This window comes from Eublepharis macularius, chromosome 4 (assembly GCF_028583425.1).
Source record: "Eublepharis macularius isolate TG4126 chromosome 4, MPM_Emac_v1.0, whole genome shotgun sequence".
NCBI lineage: Eukaryota > Metazoa > Chordata > Lepidosauria > Squamata > Eublepharidae > Eublepharis > Eublepharis macularius.
The window spans coordinates 140,429,878-140,445,749 of NC_072793.1; the positions used below are offsets into that span (position 1 = coordinate 140,429,878).

At 41.3% G+C, this 15,872-nt stretch overlaps 1 protein-coding gene across 4 annotated transcripts in view; it reads left to right on the forward strand.

Moving 5' to 3' along the window:
• Positions 1 to 15,872, forward strand: part of FOXP1 (forkhead box P1) — a 714,752-nt gene that overhangs the window by 220,575 nt on the left and 478,305 nt on the right. The window contains exon 1 of one of the 4 annotated variants that reach the window (XM_054975303.1): positions 11,137 to 11,157. The exons of the other annotated variants lie outside the window; for them this stretch is intronic. The gene's annotated coding sequence lies outside the window, so the exon portion shown is untranslated. Of the gene's footprint in view, positions 1 to 11,136; positions 11,158 to 15,872 lie in introns of those variants that run through there. 4 annotated transcript variants of the gene reach the window in all.

Here is a 15,872-nt window from a genome sequence, read left to right on the forward strand (position 1 = left end):
TTATTTTGCATTTCTCCACCTCGTTCTTGTATTTAATTGTATAAATTAAATGTGCCACTCTGCCTGAGGTGTTGGCATCCTGTTCTGATTTAATTTACTGCTATTAAATTATATTTGACTAATAATGCATAGATGTAGGGGCAAATGCATTTATTTCAATGTTTATCATGTCTTATGGTTAAAATACAAGTAACCATTGTGTAGTTGTAGGCTGTCTTTTATTCAAAACAACATTTAAGCTCTAGCAGTATTTGTTTCCTCACAAAATACCAACCGTATGGAGAAAATGGCTAACACCACTCAGTCAGCACCTATATGAATCAGCGACTGACTGTAATGAAGCATTTTTCTATCTGAGGCAGAGGACCTCTTGATGGGTGATTCCCACCTGCCATTTAGAGAGAGAGGAACAAATCTGTCTACTTCCTGTCTTCCTAGTGGGAGTCACTCATTTCAGTTCTTTTTCTGTCTTGAAAGTGAGACCAGCTTAGATTGGGTGCTGCCTTGCCTTATTAGTTTTTTGTTCTTTCCTTCTTTCAACATTCTTTCTTTCTGTATCTAAACCTTCTCTAATCCACTCTGCTTTTGTGCCTACTCTAAGGAATTGCAGAGGGAGTTTCTCTATCGGTTACAGTGGCCAACTGTTGCAAGACTGACAGCACGTCCCTCCATTGCGCTAGAATGGAGAACCGTGAGGGAAATCTACTTCCTCTCTGAAGTAGATTTAAAAGCCCCTCTCACTGCCATTCCTGGTTGCAACACCAGAGATACTGGTGCAGGCTGTGCAGAGTCTACAGCAACTGCCATCTCTAGTGCTAAGAGACCAGAAACCCAAAAGCACACCAAAACGAGTTGCCATTCTTCTCTAATTAAGGAAAACTTGGCAGCCAACTCTGGCCCTGCCACCAATGGCAACCTTGCCAACCAATATAGAAATCCCAGAACAGACCATAAGATTTTTTAAATCAGAGAACTCCAAATATCTCCTATGCAAGATCATGGCAGACTGGAGCTACAGAAGAAATCTCAGGAGAAGATACAGGATCTTCTGCATCGGAACATAGGAGCAGGTCCAAGGGAAATAGAGAATTCTTCCCTAAGTCCTGCACAGTGAAGAGAGTTTTCTCATTCCCTGAATTTTTTGAAAAGCAGCTAAAGGTGGAATGGATGAAACCTATGGCTAACAGGCACTTTTCATTATTAAAAAGTTGTATGCTTTACCTGCTTTTACTAATCAGTTCTTTCAGGTTTCACTAGTGGATCTCCCTGTGGCAACTTTACAGATATCTGGCCTCTTGTCAGCAGATGGTGAGGGCACAATCCGAGATAGCCTGCACAAAAGGGCCAACCTTGCCCTAAGGAAAGCCCATGAAGCCATTTCAATGGTCATCAAGGCCTTCACCATCACTTCAATAGTATCCTGAGTAGCCATCATATGATCTAGAAAAATTCTGCTGCTAATCCCATAGTGGAGGGAGCCAACAGGATCCTTAAAGCCAGTTCATTTATAACAGATACAACATTGGATTCCCCAATCTTTTCATCCAGGGCCATTTCATCTGCAGTGGCTGCTAGAAGATCCTTATGGCTGAGCACCTTGAAAGCTGACCTCAGTTCCAAGTTGTTAGTTATAGCCTACCCATTCCAAGGTGACAGACTATTTGGGGATGCTCTTGACAAAATCCTCCTAGAAACTAGAGATAGGAAAAAAGTGATGCCCAAGACACTGAATCACACTGACAGAAGACATTTTGGGAATTACTCTTTTCGTTCCCAAATAGTGTTGCCAGGATTCAGTAAAGACAACAGAGGATCAAATTGGGGCTCTTCTAAACAAACCTTCAGAAGAGAACCACTATAAAATCACTTCAATAAGCAATAGCTCACAACAACAAACCAACCAAAGCATGACTGTGAACTAATTCCATTGGGGGGATGTCTTTTGCGCTTTTAGGAAAAATGGATCAACTCTTGAGCAGACAATTGGTCCCTGGAGATAGTCACCAGAGGACACTCCATAAAAATAATCAGAACCCCACCGGAATGCTTCCTTGCCTCTCCTCTTCCCAAGAACCCAGAAAAATTTCACAGAACACGTCCCACTAGATCTCCTCAGCATTTGAGCCATAGAGCCTTTACCTAATGCAGAAAAGGGGCAAGGAGTATACTCCATCATCTTCATGGTGTCAAAAAGAATGGAGACTGGAGGGTGATATTAGACCTGAAGTTTCTCAACAGATACATCAAATGAGACACTTCAGAATGGAGATGCTGAGATCCATCACAGAATCCCTGATGCCACAGGAGTACCTCACCTCATTAGATCTGAAGGAAGTGTATCTACACATTCTGATCTTCCTCGTGCACAGAAGATTCCTCAGTTTCTGTGTAGGAGGGCTCCATCTAAGTTCAGAGCATTTCCAATTGGCCTTTCCACAGCACCAATGGTTTTCATGAAGATCTGGATTCATCCAGTTGTAAAATTAAGGCAGCAAGACATTTACGTACACCCTTATCTGGATGACTTGTTTAGGTCAAACTCCAAGTCCAAGGAACAACATGATACAGAAACAACTATTTGATGCCTTCAGGCTTATGATTTCCTAAGCAATTTTCGGAAAAGCTCCTTACAACCCAGTCAAAGACTAGAGCATCTGGGAGTTGTATTAGACACAACATGCAGTTGCCTTTTTCTAACTGAAATAACAAAAAGAATGAAGTAGATGTCACAAGTGGTCATCAAGGCCAGGGCCTCTTCCTTGATGACATTCGCGAAACTGATGGGTCTACTAATCTTGAGCATTGACACTATCCAGTGGGGTTGACTACATACAAAACCATTACAGCAACTTCTGACACACTTCCAATTACAGATTATGGATAAGAAAGATTTTTCCATTCAGGTCCCTGCAACTGCAAAAACCAGTATTGTACGGTGGACCAGAATACCCAGCCTTCTACATGGGAAGCAATACTGCAGTCTGATAGTGAAAGAGATTTTCACAGATGCCAGCCTGTCCGGATGGGGAGCAATATTAGAAGGCTCACTAGTGCAGCATTGATGGTCCAAGAGAGAGAGACAAGCCTTCTCATCAACCTCCTGGAACTTTAGGCAGTTCATCTAGCCCTAATACACTTCAGCCTGCGAATAGCAGAGCATCACGTTCTAATCAGCTCAGATAATGTGTTGGCCAAAACTCACCTGAGCAAACAAGGGGGATCCAGATCTACAGAATTACACAAGGAGGCATCCAGGAACTTAGCATGGGCAGAGAAGAATTTGACATCCATCAAGGCAGAAGACACCAAGGGATTGACGAATATACATGTGGATTGGCTCAGCATACAGACCATCCAGGATGGGAAATGGAAAGATCTGTTTCAGTTCATTACGTCACACCTTGGACTTCCCCTGGTGGATCTATTTGCGTCGTCAATCAACCATCAAGTGGACAGGTACTTCACCAGAAACTACCAACCCAAGTAACAAAGTAACCGATGCACTGACTTCCCAGTGGCCAAACTATCTCCTGTTCGACTATGCCCCCATCCTTGTTTTTCCAAACTTAATCAGGAAGATCAAAGGACAGAAAGCATAAGTCTTAGTAGAAGCAACCTACTGGCCCCGGTGACCATGGTTCTCTGCTCTCCAGCAACTGTCAACATGTCCACCACTATCTCTGGACATACTTCAACAAGGCCCAGTCTGGCATCCACATCCGGAGTGGCTACATTTAACTGCCTGGATATTGAGCAGGACCACTTTGTACAACTAGGCTATTTTGAGGAAGTCAAAGAGCTAGAAAGGTGCCTTCAATTAGAACACTAGGCTGACAGGAATGGAGAACTACAAATGAAGGCAACAAGCAAAAAAAATTAATTAATCAACAACCACTACATATATTATAATTAGTCAAATATTCACATGAATTAGCTGGTGCAAAAGGTATAATGAAGAACAAAGTGAGGAAAAAGTCCATCCAAACGTGAATGAATCAAAGTAATCAATCTTGCAAGAACTGCAATCCTGTCAATCAATATCTGTTCCTCAGTCTGTAATTCTAGCAGGTGGTGTGCTGAAGAATGAAACACTCAGCGGATGTGGTCCTTCCGCCCAACATTCAAGGCTAGCAAGGTTCCTGATGTTTCATGGAAATCTCTTCAGGGACAGTGGAACATATACCACTATTATAAAATAAATATGTTAAAAGTACTGATTCAAAAGCTACAACTTAAATAAAAATCCAAATATATCACTTACCAAGCTTACTTTAAAAATTCACACAGCACCAGTGAATCAAAAGGTCCATAATGGCGACTGAGCGCAAAGTAATCAGAATCATTCAACTTTTAAAGAACTCGTAATCACAAGCAGCATGAGAATATTTTAAAGGGACATACGTCAAATATACAAACGGTGACAACCAACAATTCCAAATGTATATGAAGAATTCAGCACCCCCAGCAGATGGCAACAGCCACCTTAGCTGGGGGCTGTCTTTTGCCTCCACGGACGAGGAGGAGGCAGACAGGCTTCACGGACATCTGGGTATGCAGCGGGGGGGGGGGGGGCGGAGCTTGCAAACCTCTTTAGGCTGCTTTATGGCCCAGTTGTGAGGACAAGACACCCTGTTGGGACAAGCCAGTCTCCCCCTGCAGCTTTACAGCTGGGTAGGGGAGCTTTAAAGGGGTGAACCACTTTGCCTGGCCAGGCCGGGTCCCAGCCATACAGTGGATGGTTAGCACCCAGGGCAGCAGGTGACTTGCCTAGACAGGTTGGGGTGGAGGTCCAGGAGTGACCCCAGGGCTCAACCTGTACTGCTAGTATAGGCCTTTGCTGTGTTTGATAATATGTTTGCTGTTATGTTAATAAAGCGGCCCTTTAGTTCTCAACTTACGTGTTTGCCTCTTTATTCCAACTGTGGTGGCAATATCCAATGTTCATAATAAATATATGAAGTACAAAAATAATTATTACAAAAGACTATTTCTGGTTATAAATATTTATAAAAATAGAGTATACTTATCAAAAAGTCAAGAAATCAATGGTCTAACACTATAAAAATCACAATGTTCACAAAAAACAAGTTAAGTCCATCTCTTTCGACAAGTTGGCAAATTGTACTGTATTCCCATTGCTTTTTCGACACTTTTATTATGCCAACAAAAGTTACTGGAACTGGAACTGGATACGTCCATGTCACAATTGAGACCCTTGGGCTTCAAAGAGGAAAGGGAGCACTACTAGACAACTCAAGACCAGATTCCTGGAACATATGTCCCTAATACGCACTAGAAACATTGAGACCCCAGTAGTAGAGCATTTCGTGGATAACCAACGAAGGGAAGACAACTCAGTATATAGTATTATTTTCTGTCTGTGATGTCCTACAATGTAAGCTACAGAAGGTTTTATTCCAACAGGAGGTATGCCAGATTCATACCCTTTCCTCTTTGAATCTGTACTTCTAACATAATTATTTTATAATAGTGGTATATGTTCCTCCGCCCCTGAAGAGGTTTCCACGAAACATCAGGTAGCTTGCCGGCCCTGAATGTTGGGCGGGAGGACCGCACCCACTGAGCGTTTCATTCTTCAGCACACCACCTGCAAGAATTACAAAGACTGAGGAATAGATATGGATTAGTGGGATTGCTGTTCTTGCAAGATTGATTACTTTGATTCATTTACTTTTGGATGGACTTTTTCCTCACTTTGTTCTTGATTATACCTTTTGCACCTGCTAATTAACTGTTTGTGGGTCTGGGGATTCATGTGAACATTTGACTAATTATAATATCTGTAGCGGTTGTTGATTAATTAATTTTTTTGCTTGTTGCCTTCATTTGTGGTTCTCCACTCCTGTCAGCCTGGTATTCTAAAGAAGTGACATGTTACCAGTGTTTAGGAGACAGTCCATGAATAGAATATAGAATACATCATGGAAGGCCTTCGTCAGATGGTGCAGAAGAAAGGGTGTCAATATCTTGAAACCTAATATCAGACCCATTCTGTGCTTTCTACAAGACGGACATGCACGCGGACTCAAATCTTCAACTCTAAGACGACCGATTGCAGCACTGATGTTAATGCTGCCACATTTCCAAGGACTGAGCCTGTGCAGACATCCCTACATATGTCACTTTCTCAGGGGTGCTACTCTAAAGGATCCACCTTAAATTCACAGATTTCCAACTTGGAAATTACACACTGTACTGTCTGCATTAACCAGACAACCATTCGAACCTATCAAGAAAATCCCTCTTAAGTGGCTGAGGATGAAAACCCTGTTTCTTACTGCAGCCATATCTGTAGTGAGAGTATCTGAATTAGGCGCACTATCAGTTAGCCTTGAATTGTGTGTTTTCCATAAGGTAATTTTGAGAACAGACCATACTTTTAAACTGAAAGTGAATTCATTCTTTCACAGATCCCAGGAAATCTGTCTTCCACCATTCTGCCCAAATCTCTCTCATCCTAAGGAAAGGATGTGGCATACTTTGGATGTTAAATGCACACTAAAAACCTTCATCTGCAGAACAGTGTGAGCCCCTCCCCTGCCCGCTGTGTCGGTGCCGCCCTCTGCCGTGACGGTTGCCCCCTAGGGGCCTTCCCTCGGCCTCAGATGTGGGGAGGGGAGAGGGTTAAGGCACCCCTCATCCGCCTCCTACCCTGCTGGGCTCTGAATTCCTTGTTTCCCTCAGTCTCTCTGTGCCTCGCCAGCTGCTGCAGCCTTCTCCTCCCCGGCTTCATTGGGAAGGCCCCTTTTATCCCTTTTTCCCCACCACCTCCACCAATCACCCCAACCCCCTCCCTCTGGCAGGTGAAGTCTGTCTCCCTGCCCCTCCTCTCCTCTCCTGGTCCAATCCTGGGTGTCTTTACGGCCGTCAGGCCCTTTCCCCGCCTCCTGCCTCCCACCCCTTGGTTGCTCTGGCCAAGCCTGCCCCCTCATTCCCAGGAGCGGCTGCTTCCGGCCAGGGGAGATGGTGGCTGCCTGGCCTGCTGCTGAGCCCCTCAGAGGTTCCTCTGGTGGCGGGGCTGTCACTGGAGGTGGTCGGGCGGCAGGTGCTGGCGGCGGGGCTCCCCTTGCCTGCTTCTGGCTTTGCTGCCGAGCGCACAGCAGCAATGGTGACAGCAGCGGCCCGCTCCCCCGCTGGCCAGCTGGCGGCGTCTCCGCCTGGGCCGGCATTGCCCGGCTCGGCAGCTGTGGGGCTGGGCGGTAGAGTGGCTGTGGGGTTGGCGCTGGATCCTCCGGCCAGGTAAGAACACAGGTGGGGGTGGAGGCTGGGCAGGCCGGCGGCTCCCGGTGGGAGGTTGCACCCGCCGCCATGGGGCTAAGTCCGGCCAGGCCAGACAAACAGAATATGTCAGAAAAACTGCTTCCTTGTTTATATCCATCTCCACACCAGATAAAGGAATGAGGATGTCAGAATTGACCATCTACAGTACCCTCAAATTTTGCATTATAGAAGCATACAGACTTAAAAAAAATTAGACATACTGACTGGGATTACTGCCAATTCAATTTGAAGTGCCACAACTAACACAGCTTTTGTTGAAGAGGTCTGGAAAGCAGCAACATGGTTGTCCATATCCACACCTGTAAGACAGACACTACAAGTGGAACACCTATGACTTAGCTGATGTAGCATTTGGCAAAAGAGACACTGCTTTGGGAGGTCCCATCAGGATGTCCTCCTCAGAGGGAGAATGGACCATTGGATATTCACTGTGAAGGGTCCTTCTCCTCAGAGGAAAGGAGGACATCTTATTCCTCCAAAAATCAGTCATTCTTCACTCTTCTGTTCAGCAGAATCTCTTCCTGTCCCTTTGTTTTCTTTACATTGCTGTTACGTTTCTCCTTGTTCTTAATTTCTAGAGTGTTGTGTTCATAGTTTCCAATGTTGTAATGGCTTTCAGAGTCGCCAGAACTGAGACAAAGGGTGACTTCCACTAAAAAGACAGGGAGTAGAAAGATTTGTTCCTGCCTCCCTGAATGGAGGGTGGGAATCACCCATCAAGATGTCCTCCTTTCCCTAGAGGAGACGGATGCTTCACGGTGAGTATCCAATGGTCCGTTTTCTGGAGCCTCCTAAAGAATTGACTATAAGAAAAAGCACAGTTAAGACTAAATTGCAAAATAATTACTTTTCAGTGCAATGAAGAATATCATATACATTGATCTAGGAGAATTCACTTGATGCTCTTACAAAGACCATAACTGTGTTGAACACCAAATTATACTTCTAAAGAATGAACTTTTTTCTATATCAAACATTTAATACAGTAAAACAATACTGTACCGATGAATAATTAAAACATGAAAAGAAAAAGAATTCTTCCTTTCACAGCTTAATTATATGTATGAGGCACTTTTAAATGGTGATGCAGAATCTTAGGAGTTAGGGTGTTGTTTTTTAAAATCCTAGTTCATTGTAAGTGAAGCTATAAAATGGCAACGTGTTGTAGATTTTCCTCATCCCTAATTGCTTTTGTGATCCTTTACTGTTTGATATTTAACATGTTAGTGAATGGAATTAAAATGGAATTCTAGTAGAATTCTAATAGAAATACTTAGTGAAAGAAAACCTAACAGCATGTACGTTGTAATAGAATAAAGAGAGTTACACCCTTCAAAGCTTATTGGCTAAAAAGTCACCAGCTAGTATCATATGATGGTAAAGGAAAAGAAAAAAAAATTGAGTCAGCCAACTTGCCAGTACACACATAAGACTCAAACATAAACACTGTTAAGGAATGCATATTGATTCGTTTTTGAAGCTGTTAAGCTGTGAGCTTTGTAATGTGTAATAAAAATGTAAAGAGGAGAGTAAAGTATCTTGTTTTGGTGCTGTATGCTTAATTTTTGGATTATTTAATTATCATTAACATTATTTTGATGAAGAAAAGGTAGTGCCCCTAAAACTGACCAAAATAAATGCAAAATCAGGGGGATCAGAAAACAAAGCAAAAAGGTAGGAGATCAGTTCTAAAATGAGGCAAAACAAGAGAGCTGGCCCATCTGTATATATTAATTAGACACGTTTCTGTTCGTGTAAGATACATTGGGGACCTAATAACATTTATACCCATGGTTTCTTAGGGCTTCTGTCTATTCTATGCAACACAGAATGGGAGCAAACACTTGAATATATTTAAAATAATTTTCTTTCATAACATGATTAATTTTTCTTCCATAGAAATCATATGTTAATGATAATTAAGGAAAAATGCTTGCTTCTAGTCTTAGAATTTACATAGCTGAAAAGTGGATATATGTCACTTCATAAAAATTGTAGCTTTTCATGTTTATGTTCATAAATGTTCTGAGAAATGATCAGTACATAGGGTGTTGACAAAAGGACACGTTGTATGGCTTTTGTGACAGAATAGATAGATCAGTTTGATTGAGGGGAAAAATCTAGACTTTAGGGTATGGAGGAACTGTATGGTGTTGGCAGGAGAGGTGGATAGAGGAAAGGTGATTTATAGATATGGAAGTTTAATGGAGAAAGGGTGCTGGCTGTATGAAGGCTAAGACATAACGGAACTGACAGCATGATTGAAGAAAGGGTAGTAGGCTAAGAAATACAAACTTATGGGAAAGGTATATGGAAGCATCATAAAACGGCCAAGAAGAAAGGGGGAATGAGGGGGAAAGGGTTCTAGGGGTATAAAAGAATGTTGCTGGGAAGTAAACAGATAGCCAAGGCAACTTTAGATCTTACGGGATTATTCTGACAAGAATCCAAGGTAGAAGTAGGCCAGGAAGTGGTGGGAAGCATGCAGATGTTTATTTCTGTATATTAGGTTTTTATTAGCCAGTATGTTTTTGACCCATAGGTCCTAGTGCATAAAAAATACTGACCAAGTAAGGGTCACGCTCTCTGATTTTTAAACATTTCTAAATAAAATGTTTTAAAGAAAATGTTTTTTTAAAAAAAGAATCTTACCATACATGGAACAAGAATTGCCAGATGTTCAAGCTGGATTCAGAAAATGAATAGGCAATAGAGATCATATTGCAAATTTATGATGGTTACTGTGGCATACCAGGCAATTTCAGAACAAAATCTGTTTGTTTTATAGATTATTGCAAAGATTTTGACTTTGTGGATCACAAAAAGTTATGGACAGTTTTAAAAGAATTGTGTTGTGCCACAACATCTGATTGTTTTGATGCACATCCTGTACTCTGGATAAGAGGCTATTGTTAGGACAGTGTAGAGAAACAGAATGGTTTCCAGTTGGGAAAGGTGTTAGACAAGGATGCACATTATCTCCCTCTCTGTTCATTCTTTATGCAGAACATATAGTAAGGAAATTTGGATTAGCTTTAGATGCAAGTGGAGTGAAAATTGGTGGAAGGAACAATTAACAATTTGAGATATGCAGGTAACACTGCATATTACTGGCAGAAAACAGTGAGACTTGATACGATTACTGGTGAAGATTAAAGGAGATGGTGCTGAAGCAGGACTGTAGAACATTTTGAAAAACATGGAACATTTTGAAAAAACAGCTCTAGAATCAGCACCCCACAAACCTAGTGTATGGTTCCGGTTTGTGGATGATACATTTATCATTTGGAGCCATGGGGAGGAAGGGACTTGAAGGGACTGAGAGATCTCCCACAACAACCATAGCACTGAAATGTTTTAAATGAATAAATAAAGATGATTGCTCATCATATGCAATTAATTTCATGATAACAATGTAGATAAAAACTCCATTCAGAATCATCCAGGACTGATAAGCATGACCATGTAGTCAGACAGTTTTTTAATTAAACCAGGTTGGGGAGGATATGTTGGGATTGGGAATGATTGATTGGAGTTTGTCCATTTGAGAACTCATCTGTCACTCTCAACCTTTGCCTTGGAATTAACCTTCGCTGAGTTCCTTCTACTATTTATGTTGAACGTTACTTTTTATCTTGCTTATCGTTTGATGTTCAAACCATCACATCTTTTGGCACAAAAATTAGACTTTGCTTAATTATCCTTTCGTTAAAGAGAAGTGATTAACCATAACAACATGGGAATGCCAAGTTTAAATTCAATCTAATTTAAACCACACCCAAATGATGATTTTTATCTATGCAGGTTGGGAATTAAACATGCCAGATACAAAACCCTGAAGTCATCATCAAACAGGTAAAGAATGGTGCAACTAGTCTGATACTTTAATTGCTAATATGCCTCAACCCAGTTCCTAGTCATGTCTGGGTGAGATGGTGGTTTAGCATCCAAGATAATCTAGCTTTATCTTACATTTGGTACTGCCAAAGAAAGCAGCCAGTAAGTTTTAACTGTTGCAGTGGGTGGTATTATCTAATACAGAATTTGGCATGCTGGGAAATTTAGGATGGCACACACAGCTCCTTTTTCAGTTTCTTTCTTTCTTTCTTTCTTTCTTTCTTTCTTTCTTTCTTTCTTTCTTTCTTTCTTTCTTTCTTTCTTTCTTTCTTTCTTTCTTTCTTTCTTTCTTTCTTTCTTTCTTTCTTTCTTTCTAAGCTTGGCCAGCCATTGTTGCTTAGTCACCAAGAAAGTTTCTTCATGCATTGGTTAGTATCATAAACATGGTCAGACTTGGATGTTGTGTGCAACAGATTTCAAATTAATTTAAGACATTAGAAGTCAAAAGCAATACCAGGATCCATATTAGAAAGATTTAATCTAACAATGTGTCCCCATTCTGAGAGGCAAGGAATTGCATTCTATACTTTTTGCTGCCTCACATTACAAAAAAATAATTCATTAACTTATAGAATGGGAGTTGCTACATATGTGGGGTGGTTTTAAAACACTATTATTTGTTTGTTTATCTGTTTAAAACATTTATATGCTGCTTTTCCAACCATATAGAGCTCAGAGTGAACATCAAGGCATTAAAATTGAATTTAAAATGTATATGTAAAAAATTTAACAATACAATAAAATTATATAAACTAGAACACAATAAAAACAGAGACATATAAACAGCATGTAAACAGAGAGGTGGGCCAAACAGGGGTACATCAAACGAGACAAAAGTCTTCACTTGGTGGCAGAAGATAATGACAGGAAGACAGACATATCTCCCTGGGGAGGGAGTTTCAAAGTTCTGGCACCGTGACTGAGAAGGCACTTTGTCAGGTTGCAACTCATCTAGTCTCAAAAGGCAGGGACACCCAAAACAAGGCTTCCAAAGATGACTGGAGTGGATGAGAAGGTTCATTTGAAAGCAGTACTTAAAGCATACTGGCCCCAAGCAGAATAGGACTGTAAAAGTCCATACCAGCACCTTGAATTGGGCCAGAAACAAATTGTGAACCAGTATAGATGTAACATGAGTGGAGTGATGTGGTCCCTGCAACGCACTCCAGTCAACATTCTGGCATCATTGGCATGCCAATAATACTTCAGTTAAGATTTCTGTAGTTTTTTGGCATTTTTTTATATGCATATTGAACATCATGGTCATAAGAGGGTCCTGTGGGATTCTAAAGGGAAGGTCATTGGTAAATGAGAACTATGGGGTACAATTTCCTCTGCCCATTTTTGGAGATAGGGATAATTAATGGTCACAAATACTATTCTCAATTTGAAACATTTTCTGTTCAGTTTGGCATTAGTTCTACAGGGTCAGAGGGAGAGAGTGTTTCAGGTAGGTAGCTGTGTTGGTCTGCAGTCGAATAGCAGGATTTGAGTCCAGTGGCACCTTAGAGACCAATGAGATTTTCAGAGGATAAGCTTTCGAGAGTCAGAACTCCCTTCTTCAGATGCTATGGAGAGAATGGGTTTCCTAAGTTGGCCCAAAAGGTGGCATAGAAACATTTTTAAACAAATAAAAATAATGTCTGCTATGTGATATCCTTCAGGATGTTTTAGAAACTGAACATGGGATCTTCTGCATACAAAGCACATATTCTGCCACTGAGCCATATTTCTTCATTGTAACATTGCAGAAAAGTATGCTTCTTCAAAAGAAGTTGAGAACCAGGATCTAAAAACTGAGGAAAATAGACACCTGCCATTTTAACCTCGCTGGCTTGACTCAGCAGCCTAGCAGGGAACTCCCCACCAAGCAGCTGATTTGGGGGTTAAAATGCCCCTTTCTGTACTGCTGCACAATGGCACGGTAAGGAGCATTTTAACCCCGCCAGCTTGACTCAGCAGCCTAGCGGGGAACTCTCCGCCAAGCAACTGATTTGGGGGTTTAAATACTCCTTTCTATGCCACTGCACATTTAAACCCCTTGACCCTAAGCTTCCTGAAGCAATACAAATCGCTTCGGGGATCTTTGATTTGGGGTTTCCAAAATGGACCTGGCACACTGGGGCCAATTTGGAAATCCCAAATCTTTGCAAATTGCCAATTCTGGGCCGATTCCAGACGACTAACCTGAAGGCGCTGCATGCCGCCATGTTCCGGATCACGACGGGGAAAACGCGAAATATCGTGTTTTCTCGTGCGAGTTTGGCGTGAGAAAATGCGATATTTCGCGTTTTCCCCGTCGCGATCCGGAACATGGCGGCTTGCAGCGCCTTCAGGTTAGTCGTCTGGAATCGGCCCAGGTATTTTCCCCAAATCGGAAACTGGAATCACACACCCCTACTCCAAAACAGACTTGAATAAAAATAAAAATGTTGGCTGGATTTTAGTGCAATCATCAGAGATTGTTTATTGAAGTTTTTATAATTGATTTAAAGTTGTATTTTAATCAATGTTGTACCTCTCCCAGAGCCTGCTTGTGGGGAGGGCGGGTTAAAAATAAAATAAAAAAATAAAATAAAGTAGAGCAGAAATGCATGCAAACATATTACAACACCGTATTCTAAGAAACTCATGTGTAATGTAATTGTTTCCAGTGCCCATAAATTGTTATTATGCAACATGTAACTCAAGGACTAGTCAGAGAGGGAGAAAGGGAAAGAGAAGGGATAGAAAGGAGAAGGATTTTACCTAGTCTGTTCTGTGCTAGGAAGTCTTTGGGGGAGACAGGCATTCAGATATCTGGTAATCCATGTGGATCTTGGGCCTGTATGTGAACTGAGATGGTATTGTATTCCTGGAAGAAAGACATGGTAGAGAAGCGGAGTGTAGTTCCAAGAAGAGATTCAGTCAATAATGCAGTGAGATATGCATAGGTGTGTAAATGTAGCTGGACTGACTGCAATCCTAAAATCACTTCTTTGGGAATAATGCCCAGGGCCTGCCTAGGATTGTGTCTGTGTGTGTTCCTGGTGAATGAAGTGAGAATAGTAGATATGCAGGTCATGGCTGTCTTAGTCAAAGTGTGGAATGCCATTCCTTAAGGTGTTGTCTATCCTTCTCATTAGTTGTCAGGTTAGAGATGCCAATTCACACTTGAAAACTATCTGGAGATTTTGGGGGGTGGAGCCTGAAGAGGCTGGAGTTTGGGAAGGGGAGGGACTTGCATTGAGTATAATACCATAGAGTCTACCCTCCAAAGCAGCCATTTTTTTAGAGAGCTGCTGTAGCATAGTGGTTACATGGTTTGGCTGCGAGTCAGCACTCTGCTGGTTCAAATCCAACTATTCCCGTGAGGTTAACAGATGGCTTTGGGTAAGCCACTCCTCTCAGCTGCAGGTCCCCAGCTGTATTGTGGGGGTAATAATAATACTTGTTCACAGCTCTGAGTGGGCCACTAATCAGTCTAGAAGAGCACAGTTATTATTATTTCTGTCTTCTGGAGATCAGTTGTAATTCCAGGTACTCCTCAGGCCGCAGCTGGAGGCTGGCAACCCCATGTAAGGTTAAGGATCATCATTGTAATAGGCTTTTTTCCTCTTTCCCGAATAAAGGCACTTGTCTATATTTTTTCCTCGGTAAAAATAAGTGTTTGGGGGAGGGCAATGTTTTTCATATGGAAAATGGAAAATACAAGAAAGGATTAAAATCACCTCCTCTCATACCATCCTCCACCTTACAATAGCACCAGCATTTGGAAAAGAAAAAAAATCTTTTTGAATAATTGTAGAACTACATGTAATGTGCAGTACTGTCCAAAGATATTTCTACATTAACAGTGAAATCCTAAACACAGTTACTCCAGTCTAAGCCCGTTGAAATCAAGTCTTTTGGAGATGAATTTTTGGTGAATTAGAATCTAGCGTGATTCTGCTAATAAATAAGCTCACAGGACCTTCTGAAATGTTGTGAAAATTTTAAGACTTCTGATCTTCTGCCATAAAATTTGCTTTCAGAAATTTACCTTTATTCATGTTCTTTCATATTCATTTCCTTGATCCAAAAGCTTCAAGAAATTTAAAAATATATAGACAACAAAACTCTATACAATTTTCGGTGGTCCTGTTATAAACTAATTAGATCAAACAAATCAGGTACTGCATTGCTCGGAATGCCATTCATCCTTTTGCATCTTATCTTAAACTGTGATTTTACTGCTCAAGGAACAAATTTTAATCAGCTACCATATCAGACAAATAGGCATTTTAGTCAGCGGTTAGTGTACTGGAAGTCAGAAGTGGGATTCTCATTATAGTGCCTGTCTGAATAATTAGTAGAATCACTGTTTACTTTTTTTGGCAATAAAAGAAAACTTGCTCTTCACTGAGACGACAGGATGACAGGAGCGTTTTGCAGTGTGGTCATTAGTGTGTGCCTACCATCAATGTCATGAAACAGTGTCAAATTAGTGAAGGCCCCCTCAGGAGTTAAACTGGACCTGCAAATTATCCTCCTACATCCTAGAGAATCATGTTTGCTAAATATCAGATTAAATGTGAGCAAATTATTAGTGTGGTTCATAAATTATCTAGTTTATAGGCATGCAACTTTTATAATTAGGTAGCACAGGGCAAAAGGGTTTTAGCTATGTTTTGCTTAGGCTATTTTATACAATG